Below are 22,103 nucleotides of genomic sequence, written 5' to 3'. Positions count from 1 at the left end.
CAGTCCAAGGGACTCTCAAGAGTCTTCTCCAACACCACAGTTCAAAAGCATCAATTCTTCGGCGCCCAGCCTTCTTCACAGTCCAACTCTCACATCCATACATGACGACAGGAAAAACCATAGCCTTGACTAGATGGACCTTTGTTGGCAAAGTAATGTCTGCTTTTGAATATGCTATCTAGGTTGGTCATAACTTTCCTTCCAAGGAGTAAGCGTCTTTTAATTTCATGGCTGCAGTCACCATCTGCAGTGATTTTGGAGCCCAAACAAATAAAGTCTGACGCTGTTTCCACTGTTTCCCCATCTATTTCCCATGAAGTGGTGGGACCGGATGCCATGATCTTCATTTTCTGAATGTTGAGCTTTAAACCAACTTTTTCACTCTCCTCTTTCACTTTCATCAAGAGGCTTTTGAGTTCCTCTTCACTTTCTGCCATAAGAGTGGTGTCATCTGCATATCTGAGGTTATTGATATTTCTCCCGGCAATCTTGATTCCAGCTTGTGTTTCTTCCAGTCCAACGTTTCTCATAATGTACTCTGCATAGAAGTTAAATAAACAGGGTGACAATATACAGCCTTGACGTACTCCTTTTCCTATTTGGAACCAGTCTGTTGTTCCATGTCCAGTTCTAACTGTTGCTTCCTGACCTGCATACAGATTTCTCAAGAGGCAGATCAGCTGGTCTGGTATTCCCATCTCTTTCAGAATTTTCCACAGTGTATTGTGATCCACACAGTCAAAGGCTTTGGCATAGTCAATAAAGCAGAAATAGATATTTTTCTGGAACTCTCTTGCTTTTTCCATGATCCAGCGGATATTGGCCATTTGATCTCTGGTTCCTCTGCCTTCTCTATCTTTTCAGATAGATTTTGATAAAATGATTTACAAATCTATCTAGAGCAATTTTCTGAAAAACTTTGCTGATATTTTCATGATTATTTTATGGAGTCATATTTTTATTTAAACTAAAATCTGGTAAACTAATTAATCCAGGAGCTGTAGCAGTGTGTGAAATCCATTGATTTCTTTAAAGCATTGAGCTCACAATGGCCTCTTAACAGACCACCACTGGACACCATCAGATCACTTTTTGCCTTTGGAGGCAGAGTCTCAAAATGTAAAGGAGTATCTCAAAAAGCTGAGAGCACCAAGGAGAATAGCACTTTGCATAACTGTGTCATGAAATTTTGCTGACTTTGAGTGTGGCTCAGATGGTAAGAATCCATCTTCAATGAGGGAGACCTGGGTTCAATCTCTGGTTTGAGAAGATCCCCCAAAGGAGGGCATGGCAACCCACTCCAGTGTTCTTGTCTAAAGAATCCTCATGGACAGAGGAGCCTGGTGGGCTACAGCCCATGGGGTCACAAAGAGTTGGGACACCCTGAATGACTAAGCACCGCACATTTACACACCTATATGTAAATATGAATGAACAATGCCTTTACTTGCTCCCTTTCTCTCAGGCAATTGTACAAATGAAAAGGGCTATAGTTTTGCAAATTACTTTCCTTTTATCTTATTTATTAACAGCAAGAAGGGGACAGTATTGTCTCTCATATGTTATCTTCTCTTATATAAAGGCATTGTGGTGTAGCAGAAAGAATGTGGATTTCTGAATTAAATCAACCTGCATTTTCATTCTAGTTTCTCCTGTTCACTAGTTGAGGAAGTTTGAAAACACAGACACAGACACACACACACACACACACACACACACAGAGACCTTTTTAAACCTCGGTTTCTTTATGTGTAAATAATAGCTATCTCTTTGTTTAAAGTTAACTTTTCTATTCTAGAGAAAGTAAAATAACATTTATCCCCTTTGATATGAATGTACCACTTTATAGAAGCTGACACTCAGACTGTAAATGAAAACTCAAGCAACTCTTAATGCCATCTTTTCCCTCTAGCATTGGGAAGACAAGGGAAGGGAAGGAATTGCAGTCAGCTCGGCGTGTTCAGGGTTACACATCCCCACCCCTCCCCATACGCACTGGACACACTGACAGCCAAGAAGGACTGCACTGTTATCTTGATAGACATTCACCCTTAGAAACCCTCTTCTTGTCTCGCAAGCCAGAAGAATAACAGAACTTGTGTCAGAAGATCCTAGGAAGTATATGAGGAGGATGTCAGGCCAGCCAAATTCATGTCTGTTGCCTTACACTATCTCAGAGAAAGGCTCTCAGTAAACCCCGGTCTTACAGGTCTGGTGGGACTGGTAGAGTCTGGCTCTTTTGAGGCAAAGAGAGATGGGGCAGGAAAAGGGAGTGGCATGGAACACAGCCTATTCACATCTACAGTTATGAAGGGTTTAAAGGTGGACTTTGACAGGATGGCCAGGAAGACAGGTCTTATGATATTCCAGGCAACCCCAACCAAACACATCTAAAATGAGAGTTAAAATCCAATCCCACATTTTCAGTGATTCCCAAATCCATAATGTCAGAGTCAAATTCTCTGGACTTTTTTTTAATTTTTTTAATTTTTTTTTCTTTTGTTTCTTTTTTTAAGTATCTAAGTAACTACACTTTTAAATACCTTTCAGGCTGGTTCTGTGACCAGAGAAAATCTCCTATAAAGTGGCTTCTTAGAAGAGTCTAGATTCCAGGAAGATGAACTAACCCAGGAACCACTTATCAAAATGATAATCAAATCCTTGTGAAAAGTGTCTGGTCCATGAGACACTTAACACATGCTAGTTTCTTACTGTAGAAGAGTCATTTCTCCAATCTTTCCCTCCCAGATGTCTCAGTGGTAAAGAAACTGAGACACAGAAGATGTGGATTTGATCCCTGGGTTGGGAAGATCCCTTGGAAAAGGAAATGGCAACCCACTCCCCTGTTCTTACCTGGGAAATCCCATGGACAGAAGAACCTGACAGGTTACAGTCCATGGGGTCACAAAGAGTCAGACTCCACTGAACAGCTGGGCATGCTCCATTCTCTCAAAAAAAATATGTATTTGTTAAATGTCTCTTATGTGCTAAGCATTGGCGTTTATCTTGGAGCAAAGCAATGATGTGAATGTGAATGTGTTAGTCACTTAGTTGTGTCCAACTCTTTGTGATCCCATGGACGGTAGCCCACCAGGCTCCTCTGTCCATGGAATTCTCCAGGCAAGAATACTGGAGTGGATAGCTATTCCTTTCTCCAGGGGATCTTCCCAACCTAAGGATTGAACCGGGGTCTCTTGCATCACAGGAGTATTCTCGTCTGAGCCACCAAGAAGCCTTGAGAATGGCAATTCTAAACCTTCATAGGATGTAAGTTCTATGACGGATGAGTTACACTATTTCTCCCAGACACAGTCTTGGCTTGTGATTCATTAGACTAAGCATGTTACTGGGAAATTAAAAAAAAAAAGCAAACAAAAACAGAACTGGAATTCTAATTCTACCACTAATTAGCTATGACTTTGGAAAACCATGTAATACTCTTGGATGTCAGTTTCTATAGAAAACAAATGGACAGATAAGCTTTATTTTTTTTAATTTTATTTTATTTTTAAACTTTACATAATTGTATTAGTTTTGCCAAATATCAAAATGAATCTGCCACTGGTATACATGTGTTCCCCATCCTGAACCCTCCTCCATCCTCCCTCCCCATACCATCCCTCTGGGTCGTCCCAGTGCCCCCTTTTTCTGAACATAGGTAACTATACAGTCATCAAACACATATCCTTGGGCTTATTCATGCCATTGTTCAACCAACCAAGCTCAGTAACCCTGTGTTTTTCTTACCTGATCTTATTACCACTCTTCATGCCTAGCTGGCTAGCAATGGCAGCAGGGTTCCATTGGCCAAAGTGTAACCATGTTCCTGTGGCACAGTCATGCATAATGAAATGACTAGCAAGGCTTAAAGTGCAAGCACAGACAAGAGGGTCTCAAGCAGGGCACCCTCTCCAGCAGTGGACAGCTGCTCAGTAGCTGTCTACACCATGATTTAACACTGGGAACTTATTTTGAAACAGCTCTTTTCGACACCAGATGTCCAACAATGGCTATTTTCACAGGCCTTACACAGTCCCTGCAAGGCTGACACATGTCATTTCGCTCTAAAATGTGCTGTATCAATAACATGTCTCCACACCATCTCCTATCTCAGGTTTCCTGAGAAAAGGAAAATGCTCAAGTGAAATCAGAGACTCCGTTGGACGGACCGGTAAGTTTTAGCCTTTTTAAGGTTCCCCCATGTTTCAGGGTAGTATTGTGCACTTTGGTGATGCTGAGAACAGATTGATGCCAATAAGCCATTTGAGATAAGAACTAATTGGAAACAGAAGGTTGAAGAATGATGATGTTGGGAACGAGCAAAGGGGACAGACAAGTAATTATTCAGGCAGAATTTCTTTACACAAAAGGCAGATGGAAAAGGGAACAAAATTCCAAAGTCTATGGCAGAAGTAAGCAGCTGCACATTTCTTTTTTTGTGGCAAAGCAAACAGAGTGAGTGATTCACTCGGTTGGTAATGGGCTCCAGGGATCCCTAGGGAGTCACAATGTGCTGGCAGCCCACGGCATGTAAAATCACTCAGTGGTCTCCATCGAGCTCACCTCCTCAACTGACTCTAATTGTGAGGCATATGAGATGAGATTTAAGGAGAGACTGAAGAGAAACAGCCTCTTGTTCACACATGAATCATGGAAGAGGTGCGCTGCGGAAAAGGCAGGAAGATCAACACACACGCCAAATGTTCCACATTCGTAACGAGCCATAGATCAGAGTCAACTGAACGTTTCCATTCATAACCATAAACTCCCTATACATAAAAATCATGAAAAGGTGGCATCTGGGAAAATATTCCTCAAAATTATCATTGAGTCATCAGGTTGTGGACAAACAAAGCTCTGTGATCTCAGGGCTGACTTTGAAAAGCAAAGGCAATATAATAAATAGTAATCAGTGGGAAAACAGAGATGCCAGCTTCCCCCCAAAGCAAAAATACATTAGTAGCAATCTGACTCAGCAGGACTAATTTAAAAGATATTTAACACTGTACTGTCTACAAAACAAAATTTTTAAATAAAGACACAAAAAATCTTTCTTCGTTTTTGTCTCAGGCTCAAACTTTCTACCCTCATTTTCCTGTCTCTCTAATATTAGATATAGATATGTACGTGCAAGAGTGGACAAATGCATTGAAAGAACATTCTTCAAGGACATCTCTCACAAGGAATGATAGCATTAAAGGGACCAGGTCCCCAGCTAGCTGGAAACATGAAACTAGATGCCAGGCTTCACACTGATGAAAAAAGTTTTTAATAGGTAGAAAAGGAAAAGAAAGAACAGAAGAGAGATAAGATCTCATATGAAGTAAAAGCCATAATTTAGTCAATACGGAAAAGAAAAAAGATAGGTATAATTATTAAAGACAACAAGAAAGGTCAATAATAGATTTCAGAGTAATACATTTTACAATGGGATAAGGTATAAATCTTTACAATGAGATTTTTACTCGGTTGGCATTTTTTTACAAACTGAAGCACATCCAATCCCAATTGCAACCACTTCTTTGCCCCAACTCCCTCTTCCCTTTTCCGCTTACATGTCTAGACTCCTTTTTGCTTCAGTTCAGATACCCACAGTTCTGCGAGTCCACTTCCTCTCAGTCCTCCCCTCTGGTTAAATCACACTCAACCTGTGGCTTCACACTCCCAGTTGGAGATGCCTGACTTGAGTTCTTGCCCCACCTTTAATATGAAACCTCTAGATTGTTCTCTCATAAAACTCATGGGTTTTCTGGTAAATTCAGTTCAGTTCAGTTCAGTCCCTCAGTCGTGTCTGGCTCTGCGACCCCATGAATCGCAGCATGCCAGGCCTCCCTGTCCATCACCAACTCCCGGAGTTCACTGAGACTCACGTCCATCAAGTCAGTGATGCCATCCAGCCATCTCATCCTCTGTCATCCCCTTCTCCTCCTGCCCCCAATCCCTCCCAGCATCAGAGTCTTTTCCAATGAGTCAGCTCTTCGCATGAGGTGGCCAAAGTACTGGAGTTTCGGCTTTAGCATCATTCCTTTACACAATGCAATTTGAAATTATATATTTATTTCTATGTTGGTTTTTCTTCCCCACCACACTGTGAACTCTCCTTGAGTGAAAGCTTCTCTGCTTTGTTCACCACTGTGATATCTAGTTTCTGACAGAGCGCTTGGCACAGAGTAAGTACTTAATAAAACTTGCTGCTGAATTAACAGACACCACCCCCCTACAGGCCGTAGGATTTTGCTGCTGCTGCTGTTGCTGCTAAGTCGCTTCAGTCGTGTCCGACTCTGTGCGACCCCATAGATGGCAGCCCACCAGGCTCCGCCATCCCTTGGGATTCTCTAGGCAAGAACACTGGAGTGGGTTGCCATTTCCTTCTCCAATGCATGAAAGTGAAAAGTGAAAGTGAAAGTGAAGTCGTGTCCGACTCTTAACGACCCCATGGACTGCAGCCCACCAGGCTCCTCCGTCCGTGGGATTTTCCAGGCAAGAGTACTGGAATGGGGTGCCATTGCTTTCTCCTAGGATTTTGCTACCTATGGTTAAAAGTAATAATAAGTCTTATTATATATAATTGTATTATGTATATTATACATAACAATAACAATGGGCTTCCCTGGTGGCTCAGTGGTAAAGAATTTGCCTGCCAATGCAGGAAACACCGGTTGAATCCCTGGATCAGAAAGATCCCCTGAAGATGGAAATGGCAATCCACTCCAGTATTCTTGCCTTGGGAAATCCCACGGACAGAGGATTCTGGCAGGCTACAGTCCATAGGGTCGCAATAGAGTGGGACATGGCTTAGAAACTAAACAACAGCAAACAATAACAACAATTATATCTAGGACTTAACGATTAACCCTCTGTCAGGCACTGTTCTGAGAATCTTATTTACACTGAGTCATTTAATCATCATGACACCCCAATGATGTAGGTACTATTATGATATCCATTCTAGAAATGACATTTATGCACAGAAAATTAGATAACTTGCTCAAAGTCAACTGGCTATTAAATGATGGAACCTGTATTAGAAAGCATTCCTCAGAGCAGCAGGACGTGTATATATTACCAGGGATTTATTTTAAGGAATTTGATTACGTGTTTGTGGGGGCAGGCAAGTCTGAATCTCCAGGGTAGGCTGAAGACCCAGGGAAGAGTCGGTGTTTTCATTCAAGTCTGAAGCAGATCTACTAGCAGAACTCCCTCTTCTTGAAGGATGTTAGTCTTTTCTCTTAAGGTCTTCAACTGATGGGATAAGGCCTATCACTTTTCAGAAGGTAACCAACTTTACTTGAACTCTAAAGATTTAAATGTTACTCACATCTTAAAAAATACTCTCACATCAACAGCTAGACCACTGATTGATCAAAACTGGGTTCTAAGATCTCACCAAGTTAATGCATAAAATTAACCATCACAGAGCCAGGATACAAATTCAGTCTACTTCCAACATCCAAATACTTAGATCGTATACTATTCAGGCATTTAGACTGTGAGGATTCCCTTAAAGTTCATTTTCTATACTTTAGACAGTAGGAAAAAAATGCATAGATATTTGTGTTGTGTGTGTATGTAATTCTTTGTGAGAATTAACAATAAAATGCAGGACATTTGTTTCAATGAGTTCCACAGGTAAAAATACTTTCTCATTTTATTGGGATAATTGTTAAGTACGAAGATGGAAAAAGATAAACTGTGAAACTTACAGTTTAAAAATGACATATTACTTATTGTCAATTTTCAAATGAGTTTTAAATTGCAGGAAAGACACTCAGCACTTCAAAGAAATTCTTATATCAGTATCCCAAGACAAAGAGAATAAAATTAATAGTTGTGTTTCAAAACAGAACAGTGAATGGAAGTGACAACCCCTGAGTTCTAGTTTTAATTCTGCCAAGAATGGTCATAAACAGAGCCGATCATGAACACTCAGGATGACTATCAGTTCCCCACAGCAGCATCACCACCAACTTCCCTTCAAATCTAAAAATTCAAGTTTCACGCTCATTTTTTAGAGCAAAGTACCACCTCCAGACATCTGGGTTAAATAAAAAATATGTCACCCTGTGGTTAATATATTAAGTCATGGATATACAATCACACAAGCAAAATAATATATTATTTATAAGCCACCAGAGTAGAGAACCAAATCCTGTCATCATGGAACACGGATCCAGTCTTCTGTACTTTTCACATCCATAAAGTAGGGATAGAATTTCCAATTATGGATGTTGACACATTATAGAATATTAACAGAAGCAATTTCAGAAGCACATTTTCAAAGAACAGCTTTTCCTTTAAAGTAAAGCTTGGTTTGTAGGAGATTCCCACTAGAGAACTGGAGTAAATATTTGCAAGGGTTTTTTTTTTTTTAAGATCTGAGGATAAAAGAAGCTGTTTGCTGAGAACTTTCATCCATCATTAAAACTGATACCCTAAAGCCTGGCAGTGAATGGAGTTCTACTTCATCCCCTGACCTACCCACTTTTTGGTGTAAACCACAGTAAAGGTGATGAATCATCAGATCCCAGAAAAATAAGACTCCAAAGGCCAGTTCCTTCAGGGCAGAGTATCCAAATAGAACAATAGCTATGTCAATCACCAGAAATATACATCAGTTCATCTAAAATGTTCAAGCGAAAAGAGTCCAAACGGAAGAATCAAAATTTTATGTATAACTAGAGGCATGATAATTGATGATTTGGATCACCAAGAAACAATGTTTACATTTCAAACATCCAGGGCTTGATTTTCCTGGCATGAACATGAATCAGACAAAAAGGATATACACAGTTACACAGGAGGAGACATGTTTCAGCTATGAACATTTCACTGGAAATGACAAAAAGAGCCTATGGGAAAACCCAGAGGACAAGAGAATTGAGTGAACACAATAGGAACTTGCACATTAAGATGAAGTTAAAAGGGATAGAACCATGCCATTTAAGAAGAGAATAAGTCACATTTCATGATTTTCCATTTGCCTGTTTTTTTTTTTTTCTCTTGACCGTAAAGAGAAAATATGTTCAATCTTCTGCTGGGTTCCCCCAAAACAATGACATGATAAGGCAATTCTATGGGGCTCAGCAAATACTGTCAGAGAGGATATTATGAAAAGTATGTGATAAATATATCAGCTCATGAGAAAATATCAGAGAGGAAGAGGTTGGAAGTTTGTTTTGTTTTTTTTTTTAAAGACTAGTTGTCAAGGGACTGTGTAAACATGGAGAAGAAGAAGTGAAATGATCTCCAAATTTTAAGTGTTGTTCAGTCCTTCAAGTTGTGTCTGACTCTTTGCAACCCCATGGACTGTAGCACACCAGGCCTCCCTGTCCTTTACCATCTCCCAGAGCTTGCTCAGATTCATGTCTATTGTGATGCCACCCAACCATCTCATCCTCTGTTGCCCCCTTCTCCTCCTGCCTTGTATCTTTCTCAGCATCAGGGTCTTTTCTAATGAGTCAGCTCTTCCTATCAAGTGGCCAAAGTATTGGAGCTTCAGCTTCAGCATCAGTCTTTCCAATGAATATTCAGTGTTGATTTCCTGTAGGACTGATGTTGGAATAAAAAGAGTTACTGACCATCTGAACAGAAAACTGGTAAGGAAGAGATGCTGTGGGAAAAATATAAACAATAAACTGTTTTATGAAGCACCCCACTCCCCACCCCCACCCCTGTATGTCTGGAGCATGTTGACCTCATTTGCTGCCCCGTCTGAGACGCAAGAGGAAGGTAGAAACATGCAAGCAGGGGAGAGTTAGGAAGGGGGGTGGCAGAGCCTGAGGGTTCATTCATATGCACAGCAGGTGGCACCTGAGCCCTGGTGACTTAATAGGATCCCCTAAGTGAAACAGCAGATGGAGAAGACAGAATGGGCAAGTTTAAAGATGGGATAGGCACTGAAAGAAATAGCAAAGTAATAAAAAGAATTGGATTATACAGTGGATTAGAAAGAGGAAGTATTAAATTTAGTAGAAAGGGGAAGAGAAAGCCTGTAAAACAAAATAGGAAATTGATGAGGAAAAGGGACTCAAATGCTAAACAGAACACTTAACTGATTTCAGAAAAATAATGCAAACTGGAGACAAGTCAATTATCTTGATCAATCAAGTAATACAAATGTTAACTGAGACCAAGTTTGAAGGTCTCCCTCTTCTTCAGGCCTCCAGAATCTTTATAAAGCAAACAATTCCTCTTTGCAGTGTATTTCCCCCACACACCTCCCTCAGCTGATGGTGAGTGTAAGTTGCTCAGTCATTTCTCAATCTTTGTGACTCCACGGACTGGGGCCTGCCAGGCTCCTCTGTCCATGGAATTCTCCATGTAAGAATACTAGAGGTTGCCATTCCCTTCTCCAGGGGATCTTCCCAACCCAAGGATTGAACCCAGGTCTCCTACAATGCAGGCAGATTCTTTACCATCTGAGCCACCAGGTAAATAAATGGTAGAGGCAGATGGTGATGGTAGAGGCTCGCTTTGGTCACCGAGAAAACAATCAAAGTTTTGCACAGTTCTAAAAGCAAGTCAGACGTCTTTCTCTTCTACAAGGGTCAGCACTTCCATGATGTATAGCAAGTTCTAGCTATAACTTGATCTGATTGAGTTTTAAAATATATGAAGCCATGCAGAAGCTAGAGCTATTTTGCAAGCATATACCCAAGTAGAATAGCAACTGAAGCAAAGTTGGTTTCCATAACATTCAGCTCACAGTCCCCCTTTCTGTACCCCATTCCTGCTCTCATCTTGGTAGCCACTGGGGTCTCCCTGAACTTGCCATGCCTTTCATCTCATTAGCATCTTGAGTAGGCACATTGCCAGTGACCATAGCATGCGTCTAACCACTGCTGAGCCAAAGGACACATATCCGTGTCTTGAATCTTCATTAACAGACCTGCTTTTCTCTTATTTTCTCTATTTAATTTTTAAAATAGCTTTTTCCGGTTCTGTGACTTTTCAACATATGAATAAATGTTCTGCCTCCCTCGGTTCTAAAAATGAGTGGTTTGAAAAACTGTCAGCTGTAAGTCAGAAACAGGTTCAGATGGAAGCATTTTCTTCTCTTCCCTGTCCACTCCAATATTGAAAAGTCCATTATGCTTTATGCTTGTGGAAAAGCACAGGGCCACATTTCAACTTCACCTGAATGCCCTCTTGCATAGCTAAAGATTTTGCAATAGTTTATGAGGCGAAAGCATACTAGGGTTTAGTTTTTGCGGTGGCGGTGGTGGTGGTGTCGTGGGGTGGTGTGTGTGTGTGTATGTCCTTCCAAAGGGAAGGTGTTCTTTTCACCTCTATGCCTCTTTGGGGCTTCGGCAGAGAAGAAAGCCTCTACAGTTTACATTCGCTTTGTCAGCCCTGTAAGCAACCATCTGTTTCAGCGGTGGAGTGCGATCTGTCAGTTTTGGTTTTGGTGGGGATGTAGTGGCAGGAGCTGGCTCATAGTTGCTTCTTGGAGAACTGCAAAGTAATTAACCATTCCAGTACTGGCTACAAAAGAGATGGCCACTCTCAACGTTGGCCAGATTTTTGCTTTATCCAGTGCTGGAAGGACTACAAAAAACTGAATAGCTATTCATCGTGCTTCATTGTTCCCTAAAGAGGCAACATGCTCTTTGTTATAAAGGCAACCTGGATTTTCCGACATACCGTTTCATTTCAATGTCTGTGTGCCAGAGATGGAACAAAGTCTGAGCGCTGTAGACAAACAATCAGAACATGACAGTGACAAACGCCCTGAGAGACCGCATTCACCAACATGTGAACGGGGACCTGTCGTCCGCAGATGATGGGAGGTGTGAGCTGGGGCTGGGAAGAAAACAGGAACGCAGAGAGGACAGGAGATTTGGGAGATGTGATGCTTCTCTGATGGAGTGTAATGTTATAGGACACAGTCCTAAGAAATCAAAAACCTGGAAAAAGATAAGGAGCAACAAATTTTATTTTTTATTCTATTTTCCTCCTAGATTCTCTTCATTTGTCTTTCCCACTTTTTCTTTAATCTTGAACATAATGCTCGGTCTCTGTTGCCATCCATAAAATAGGCTAAACGATTGAGCTACAAGATGTTAAAAACACCTCTCAAATGGTTATGTAAAATAGATTTTGAGAACTTTTAGAAATAGTGAGGGGAATGAATAAATTATTCTTTTGTTTCTAACATTATGCTCTCTGGACACACTGGAGTATGTATTTATTAGTTTAATAGTACTATAGTACTAGTCAAACATAAATGTTATCTCCATTTTCAACTGACTCATTTATCTTTTCCAGCATATTAAAAAGTTTGATGAAATAGTTAGGTTGGCTATCATATGAGATAAGGAAATATTTTAAGTGTCATGGGCTAAATAGTCCACATAAGTACTCTTATTGCCCTGTACACAGTGGCAAGTTTTGACAAATTAGGTTCTCACCTTCTGAACATAGTCTCAAAAAGCCATTCCACCATTTTCCTGACAGCTTACTAGACTTCTTGTTCCTAATTAAAGTTTTTCTTGCATTGAATAATAATTTATAAAAATATTTTACTTTATAATTAAAATCACTCCTTCTTAGTTAATAAGTAATTAATATGTCCGATTAACAATGTTCCTTTAGCATTTTTAGGCCAATCTCAAGTCTTCCATTCTTTTCTCCACACTAAACATTTATCAATTTTACATTTTCCTATAGATGTTTCAGTTCAGTTCAGTTCAGTCACTCAGTCATGTCCAACTCTTTGTGATCCCATGGACTGTAGCACACCAGGCCTCCCTGTCCATCACTAACTCCCAGAGTTTACCCAAACTCATGTCCATTGAGTCCAGGATGCCATCCAACCATCTCATCCTCTGTCATCCCCTTCTCCTTCAGCCTTCAATCTTTCCTAGCATCAGGGCCTTCTCCAATGAGTCAGTTCTTCCCATCAGGTGGCCAAAGTATTGGAGTTTCAGCTTCAACATCAGTCCATCCAATGAACACTCAGGACTGATCCCCTTTAGGATGGACTGGTTGGATCTCCCTGCAGTACAAGGGACTCTCAAGAGTCTTCTCCAACACCACAGTTCAAAGGCATCAATTGTTCGGTGCTCAGCTTTCTCTATAGTCCAACTCTCACATCCATACATGACTACTGGAAAAATCATAGCCTTGACGAAACAGACCTTTGTTGGCAAATAATGTCTCTGTTTTTTAATATGCTCTATAGATTGGTCATATCTTTCCTTCCAAGGAGTAAGCGTCTTTTAACTTCATGGCTGCAGTCACCAACTATAGTGATTTTGGAGCCCCAAAAAATAAAGTCTGTCACTGTTTCCACTGTTTCCCCATCTATTTGCCATGAAGTGATGGGACTGGATGCCATGATCTTTGTTCTCTGAATGTTGACCTTTAAGCCAACTTTTTCACTCTCCTCTTTCACTTTCACCAAGAGGCTCTTTAGTTCTTCGCTTTCTGCCATAAGGGTGGTATTATCTGGATATCTGAGGTTATTGATATTTCTCCTGGCAATCTTGATTCCAGCTCTTGCTTTTTCCAGCCCAGCGTTTCTTATGCTGTATTCTGCATATAAGTTAAATAAGCAGGGTGACAATATATAGCCTTGACGTACTCCTTTTCCTATTTGGAACCAGTCTGTTGTTCCATGTCCAGTTCTAACTGTTGCTTCCTGACCTGCATACAGATTTCTCAAGAGGCAGGTCAGGTGGTCTGGTATTCCCATTTCTTTCAGAATTTTCCACAGTTTGTTGTGATCTTATCCATTATATTTTTGGCCTGTTATTTCGATTGTTCTTTTTTAAAAAAACTGTGTACATAAGTAATATTGAGGCCTAACCAAAACCATATGAGGCAAGGTAAGTTTTACTTCCCATTTTTAAGAAATTAAAGTCTTTAAGCTGGGAAAATCATTAGTTTATAAACTTAAGGGTATCATCTTCTCAACTCAAATATTTCAACTATGGGTCTCTACATGACTTCAAAACTTTTGAAGTATTTGTGTGTTTAACTAGAATCACACAAATGTTTCTGTTGTCTTGATTAAATTCAGTTTATATTATCCCACCACTCCTTATAGAGAAAATATCCTGCATCTGACCTTTGGGCCCATCTGGTCTGGTGGCCATGGCATTTATGGATATTGTGACTAAACAGGTACAGGTATCTTTATCCTGCTGTCTGCATCCAAAATAATACAGACTATTCTTATCAAGGTAGAGTCTTCTAAAGAATATTGAAAGTTCAGCCAAAAAGAAAGTTCTTCGCAAAATTACAGAGTAAGAGGTTGTTTAAGTGGTGTATCTTTGACCCTCTCATTGTAATTCAGTATCTGTGAAAGCAGGCTCAATGTTATGTTCAACTTGCAATTCTCTGCTTTGGTGTCTACCCTCAGCCTCGGTTCTTTCAGCCTAATAATAGAAGGCTTCAGAGTGGACTCCATGACATTTGCCTATATCCCATGCCTTCTCTCTCTTTTGTCTTTACCTCTCCAGCATATTCAAATAAAATCCATAGGAAGATCCACTGCTCCCAAGAATATTGACATGCCTAGGCATCTCAGAACTCGCTGAAACGTGATGACTCACCCTTATCAACAATCAATAAAATCTTTACAAACTGATTTATGCTGTACATTTATACTTCTGACCCCAATTCTACTTCCAATGTGTGGGTTTTTTACTTATTTCCAAGCAGTGCAAAGATAGTATCAGAATTCACAGGTTAAGGGCTCAGTCTCAAGAGACTGCCCCCAATTCAGATGCAAATCACAAGTCCAGGTGGTCACTTGGGTTTCCAACTAACCAAATACAGATCAGAGGTTCCCAAGAGGTTCCCATAACCTTCTCAGATTTGATTAATTTGCTAGAGTGGGTCACAGAACTCAGATAAATGTTTACTTACTAGGTTGCTAGTTTATTATAAAAGTATAACTCAAGAACAGCACAGGGAAGAGATGCATAGGACAAGGTGTGGGGGAGGGGCTTGGAGCTTCCATGCGTTCTCCAGAAGTTGTTCTCTTCTGAACTCTTCACTGGTTCACCATCCCAGAATTTTTCTGACCCTCATCTTTTTTTTTTTTCCTTTCTTTTTTTATGGAAGCTTTATTACATATGCATGATAGATTAAATCATTGGTAGTTTGTGATGAATTCAATTTCCACAGCCTTTTCCCTTCTTCAATGGTCAAGCGTGGGGCTGAAACCCTATAATCATTTGACAACGTATTTTGGTGACCAGCTCCCATTCTTAGGTGATGTAGGGGCATTCCAGAAGTCATCTCATTAGCATAGCAAAAGATATCAGCAGCTTCTTATCGGGAAATTCTGAGGCTTTTTGGAGCTCTGGAGGGTCTGTACAAAGACCAAATATATATTTCTTATTATACATCACACTATCACACTAATATATATATATAATTGTGTGCATATATATGTATATACATAAACATTTGTGAATACACATACATACACACACACAAATGGGCTTCTCAGGAGAATTAGCAGTAAAGAACCTGCCTGCAATGCAGGAGCTACAGGAGAGTTTGATCCCTGGGGTGGGAAGATCCCCTGGAAGAGGGCATGACAACCCACTCCTGTGTTCTTCCCTAGAGAACCTCATGGACAGAAGAGCCTGGCAGGCTACAGTCCATAGGGTCGCAAAGGGTCAGACATAACTGAAGTGACTTAGCACATGCACAAATAGATATTTCAACAGAATCAAATGGAAAGAAATATATATCCTTGAAATGGTTTTCTTTGTCCTATGATGTACAAAAAATTTTTGCTTTCAGAAAAGAGACGTTCAGTGGTAATGCATTTTTAGGGAAAGCATATTGAAAATGCCCTGTTCTTTTTAAAAACCTTGGTTTCTCAGATAAATATATAGTATTCAAATTTTTGTAATAATCTATCAGGGAAAAGAACCAAAAAAGAATGGATACATATATATATATATAAATATATGTATGTATATACACACACATATATAAATGAATCACCTTCAATGTATCTGAAACTAACACAGCTGGAGTTGGTTGCCATTCCCTTCTTCAATACATCAATAAAGCTGAGGAAAAAAGTAAAAAAAAATAAAAATAAAAGCTTTGGTTTAACACTTAAAGGTATACTAATTCAAAAGTATAGAGATAACTTCAATTTATTTAGATTCTTGATCTTTAATGGTTGTTACAGTTGGAAAAGCGTTTTTCAAAGGAAAGGATATAGATATGGAAGAAATGCATCACTGTCTGCACTTATAACATCATACAAGCAATAGTTCAACTCCACCCATAATTCTGAAAAGTTTCTATCGAAATGTACCTAGAAATCTGTATCTTCCTTAATGTCATTCAGTTGTTTGAGGAAATTGAGGATGTTATAATTTTATACTAGTAAAAAATAGGCATAGTTCAATTTCCTCCACTGTTATATATCAAAACAAGTTTGGGAATCCTCTATTTCAACATTTTTAATTGTTTAGATGTGAGACTTCAAACTGACAAAGTATCTGCATTACTTTCAGCAATAAAATCACTCTGAATTTTCCTAGTATGGATTTTTAAAAGCTTTCTCATGGCACCAATATCTTTCAAAAGCCATTGCTTTTACACTCCTTGTTAAAAATGGCACATTTACAAATATATGTATGTACTAGATCACTTACTTAGACAGCGATTTTTTCATAATTTGTTAGCTAAAAAGCTACTATGAGGGACAAAAGTGTCAATTGTGCCGTTTTCTTGTTCTCTTGTACCTGCCTTATTAGTAATTTCTCAGCCAATTTCCTTCACAGGCATCTTATTAATAATAATGTTTGTCTATTTTGTCCACTTCCTAACCTGGATAATGTAATGAATTAATCAAGTTAATGTAGCTTCACATTAATGAAATTCAGTATATCACATTATTAAATGCAGAGGATAAGAAATGCAAAGAAAATTTTTTCAAATTACATTTCCAATAAAGAACTTGAATCCAGAATACATAATGAGTTTTTAAAACCCAACAATAAGAAAATAATGACTTGACTCAATTTCAAAAAATGGCAAAAGTGTGAAGAACAGATAATTTACCAAAAAAAAAAAAAAGATGTAAGAATGGGAAGAAAGAAATAAGCACAGGAAAAGATACTTACTGTCATTAGCCATTAAGAAAATGCAAATTAAAAATCACAATGAGATACCACAATACACCCATTAGGATTCTAAAACAAAAAATACCAGCAATAACAGCTGTTGGCAAGAATACAGAGCCACTAGCTCTCTTCTATATTGCTGGGAAAGTGCAAAATGATACAGTTATTTTCAAAAAAAAAGTTGATAGCTTCTTATAAAGTCAAACATATATTTACCATATGATCTGGCAACTCCACTCTTGAAAATCTACCCTAAATAAATGAAAATTATGTTCACTTAACCTGTAAACAAATGTTTAAATTGCTCTTTTTTAAAATAATTTTCTAAATTGGAAACAACTCAGAGGGATTTCATTGAGTAAATTGATAAACTATGGTTTAATCACACAATAGAATACTACTCAGCAATAAACAGAAACAAACTATTAATACAGCAATATGAACAAATTTCATAGGAATTATGATGAGTAAAAGAAGCCAGTCTCCAAAATCATGACTTGTATGACTCCATTTTTATGAAATTCTTGACAAGATAAGGCTTCCCTCATGGCTCAGTCAGTAAAGCATCTGGCGGCAATGTGGGCAACCCAGGTTCAGATCCCTGGGTTGGGAAGATCCCCTGGAGAAGGAAATGGCAACCCACTCCAATATTCTTGTCTGAAGAATCCCATGGACAGAGGAGCCTGATAGGTTACAGTCCATGGGGTTGCAAAGAGTTGGACACGACTGAGTGACTGCACTTTCACTTTCTGACAAGATAAATCCACAGCAGTAGAGAATTGTTGCTAGGGATTATGGGTTAGGGTAGCTATAAAGAGATAACTCAAGGGAGGAGTTATAGCTATATAACAGTTTTGTATCCTAATTATGGTGGGGGTTGTATGACTCTATATATGTGTTATGATTTATAGATCTACTAGTTTTGAAACATAGAATTAAAAATAAAAGGTAAATAAGACCAAAGTCAACCAACCAGAATTACGACAATTTGACAGGGACTAACCGAGAGAATGGGAGAAGGCAATGGCACCCCACTCCAGTACTGTTGCCCGGAAAATTCCATGGAGGAGCCTGGTAGGCTGCAGTCCATGGGGTCGTTAAGAGTCGGACATGACTGAGCGACTTCTTTCACTTTCTACTTTCATGCATTGGAGAAGGAAATGGCAACCCACTCCAGTGTTCTTGCCTGGAGAATCCCATGGACGGATAAGCCTGGTAGGCTGCAGTCCATGGGGTCACACAGAGTCGGACACGACTGAAGGGACTTAGCAGCAGTAGCAGCAGAAACTGAGAGAATAATGCATGTTTAGTAGTCTTTTAGGTGAAAAGTAAATACAAGTAAAAAACTCTGATATGTTTTCCTGCTACTCAGTAGATTGTCCAAGCACACATATGACTTGGCACACTACAGCTCTAGGCATGTCCTACTCAAAGCATAGTCCGTGGATCAGCATCCATTCGCATCCTTTGGGAAATTATTAGAACTCTGGATACGAAGTCCAGCAATCTGGTTTTTAACAGGCCTGCCAGATGATCTTGATTCATGCTAAATTGAGAAATGCTGCCATGGGGTGTGTGTTAAAATGCAGTTTTCTGGGCTTATCCCTAGAGTTTTTGATTCAGTATATCTGGTGTAGGGACCAAAAATTTTACTTTTAACAAGTTCCTAGTTAATGTTGTTGCTGCTGATCTTGGTACTACACTTTGGAAACCACCACTCTAGCCAACTTTATCCATTACAGTAACTGCCTGCCATGGGTGGCTGTTTGAAGTTTAATTAATTAAAATAAAATTAAAATTAAGACTTTAGTTTCTCATTTGCACTGTCACATTTCACTTGCTCCAGAGTCACATTATTATGTGGCCATTCACAAAACAGTTTTCTGACTGTTCTAGGGAAGTATGACTCAATGATGGAAATGTGCTGCTGCTAAGTCACTTCAGTCGTGTCCAACTCTGTGCGACCCCATAGACGGCAGCCCACCAGGCTCCGCCATCCCTGGGATTCTCCAGGCAAGAACATTGGAGTGGGTCGCCATTTCCTTTTCCAATGCATGAAAGTGAAAAGTGAAAGTGAAGTCGCTCAGTTGTGTCTGACTCTTTGCAACCCCATGGACTGCAGCCTACAAGGCTCCTCCATCCATGGGATTTTCCAGGCAAGAGTACTGGAGTGGGGTGCCATTGCCTTCTCTGGAAATATGCTATATATGTGCTAATACAGTAGCCACTAGCCCTGTGTGGCTATTCAAACTTACATTTTCATTAATTACAATAAGTGAAGTTAAAATTTTAATTCTTCAGCCATACTAGTCACATTTCAAGTACCTATTTAGCTACATGTGGCTAGTGGCTACCATACTGGATAGCCCAAGTACAGAATATTTCTATCATCACAAAGAGTTCTATTTATTGGAAAGTGCCTCTCTAGATCATGGGTCAGGGAATCTTTTCTTAAATTTTACTTAATAGTAATGAGAGTCCCTTGGACTGCAAGGAGATCCAACGAGTCCATTCTAAAGGAGAGCAGTCCTGGGTGTTCTTTGGAAGGAATGATGCTAAAGCTGAAACTCCAGTACTTTGGCCACCTCATGCGAAGAGTTGACTCATTGGAAAAAACTCTGATGCTGGCAGAATTGAGGGCAGGAGGAGAAGGGGACGACAGAGGATGAGATGGCTGGATGGCATCACTGACTCGATGGACATGAGTTTGAGTGAACTCCGGGAGTTGGTGATGCACAGGGAGGCCTGGTGTGCTGCAATTCATGGGGTTGCAAAGAGTCGGACATGACTAAGCAACTGAACTGAACTGAACTGAAAGAATAAACAACTGAGGCTTCCAGACCCTAAGAACTCTGTCACAACTACTCAACTCTGACTTTGTATCTAGAAAGCAGCCATAGACAGGAAGTAAACAAATGAGCATGACTGTGTCCTGATGAAACTTTATTTGTAAAAACAAACAGCTGGTCTATAGGCCACAGTTTGCTGATCCCTGCTGTAGACCATTCCTAACACCAAGCCTTCAAAGTCTCTGGGAGCCTGCTTTCATACTATAAAATGAACACTCCATACCGTAATAGAAAAATTGCAGTGGGAAAGTCTTCCAACAGCCCTTTTGGTTTCTTTAACTCTGGTTATGCCAAGGCAATGTTCAAACATTGCAAAAGACTAAGTAATATTATAGGAGATTTAATGCCAAGTAAAAGTAAAGGTTGGCTCTGCAGTATGCCTAAAATAAAGATATTGTGATGCAGATTGAAACACTTTGGAAACTATTTATTTCCTGGTGGCTCAGATGGTAAAGAATCTTCTTTCAATGCAGGAGACCCAACCCCTTGCATTGGGAAGATCCCCTGGAAAAGAGAATGGATACCACTCCAGTATTCTTGCCTAAAGAATTCCATGGAAAGAGAAGTCTAGCAGGTTACAGTTCGTGGGGTCGGAAAGAATAGGAAACGACTGAGCAACTAATACTTTCTCTAACTTAGAATACATTAATAACCACCTACCATGGGGCGCTTTTTCATTGCTGTTGTTTCATTTATTGCTTCACAATGTATATCTCCATTTATCATTATTTTTCACTGTTTCACCCACAGTATTCTAATTCTCCATGAAGTGAAGTGAAGTTAGTCGTGTCCGACTGTTTGCGACCCCGTGGACTGTAGCGCACCAGGCTTCTCCGTCCATGGGATTCTCCAGGCAAGAATACTGGAGTGGGTTGCCATTTGCTTCTCCAGGGGATCTTCCCCACCCAGGGATCAAACCCAGGTTTCCTGCATTGCAGGCAGACGCTTTAACCTGTGAGCCACCAGGGATTCTCCATGATAATATGTTAATTCAGATCTTTGCAACTATCTTCTCAACTATAACACTGCTTTACTCCTATTAATGTATGATTTCACACTTGTTTTGTGCTATAAGTATTAATACTTTTTCTCAGAAGTCTAATAATTGATTCCATTGAGAATTACTGCAGTAAATTTTGGTCCCATTGGTGTTTTCCATTCCTCCAGTTACTCCCTGTTCTATTGTTTCCTTGTTGGAGATATATAGTCGACTGTCATCACCAAGGAAAATGCAAATTCATGTTTAGATATGTTTAAGCCAAAACCCATAGTAGGTAGGGAGCATTCTATGTTTTATCAACAACTGTGAGTACTTCACTAATTTTTTTTTTCTCACAATATTTAGAAACAATTTTTCTTATTTTAAAATTATTTGGGTATTTCAAATTTGTATATTTACACCATTCTTAATAAAGCACATATTTCTATGGAACTGATTAGAAAAAGAGAGTTTTCACTAAGTGTACATTATTTGACAATTGAATTACAAAATTAACCTCATGGAATGTAGAATAAAGAAACAGCAATTATCTGTAACAAGTTGTGATTTCATCATGAACCTCAAAAACATTTTAAAAAATAATGTAAATAAAATCTAAGGGATATTTTAAAAACAAATGAAAAACAAAAATTTTTAAGGTCAAATTACAGTTTTAAGTAAATGGAATTGAATAAATAAGATGCATCATTTAATGCAATGATAAAAGTGTTTATTTAGAATATTTCTCTTTTCCTTTTTTTTTTTTAACTAGAATTTTGTGTCTACATTTTCATGTATTAACATCTACTTAGGCTTTTTGGTTTATTTCTTATTAGAAATATGTTTAACTTCTTAAGCATTAAATGTAATTGAAAGCAAATTTGTTCTGTAACCATATAACCAACCAATGCCCAATATCCAGTACTTAACATGCAGGGAAGATATACCACATAAAGGGGAAGAGCTGTTCTTAGTATGCTTTGCCACTAACACATATGTGAACTTAGAGAGCTCTAATATCCCTGAGCCTCAATTCCCTCCTCTTTAAAAGGAATTAGATATCTTTTAATTTTGCTTTCAGTTATGATATTCTTTGATTCTAAAAAGGTTGTTTTTCTTGCCAAAATATTGATATAAGCAGTATGTCAATAACAAGGTTGAGGGTAACCC

This window comes from Bos indicus, chromosome 9 (genome assembly GCF_029378745.1).
Source record: "Bos indicus isolate NIAB-ARS_2022 breed Sahiwal x Tharparkar chromosome 9, NIAB-ARS_B.indTharparkar_mat_pri_1.0, whole genome shotgun sequence".
Taxonomy (NCBI): domain Eukaryota; kingdom Metazoa; phylum Chordata; class Mammalia; order Artiodactyla; family Bovidae; genus Bos; species Bos indicus.
The sequence above is the reverse complement of the archived record's forward strand: the minus strand, read 5'-3'. Positions refer to the sequence as shown.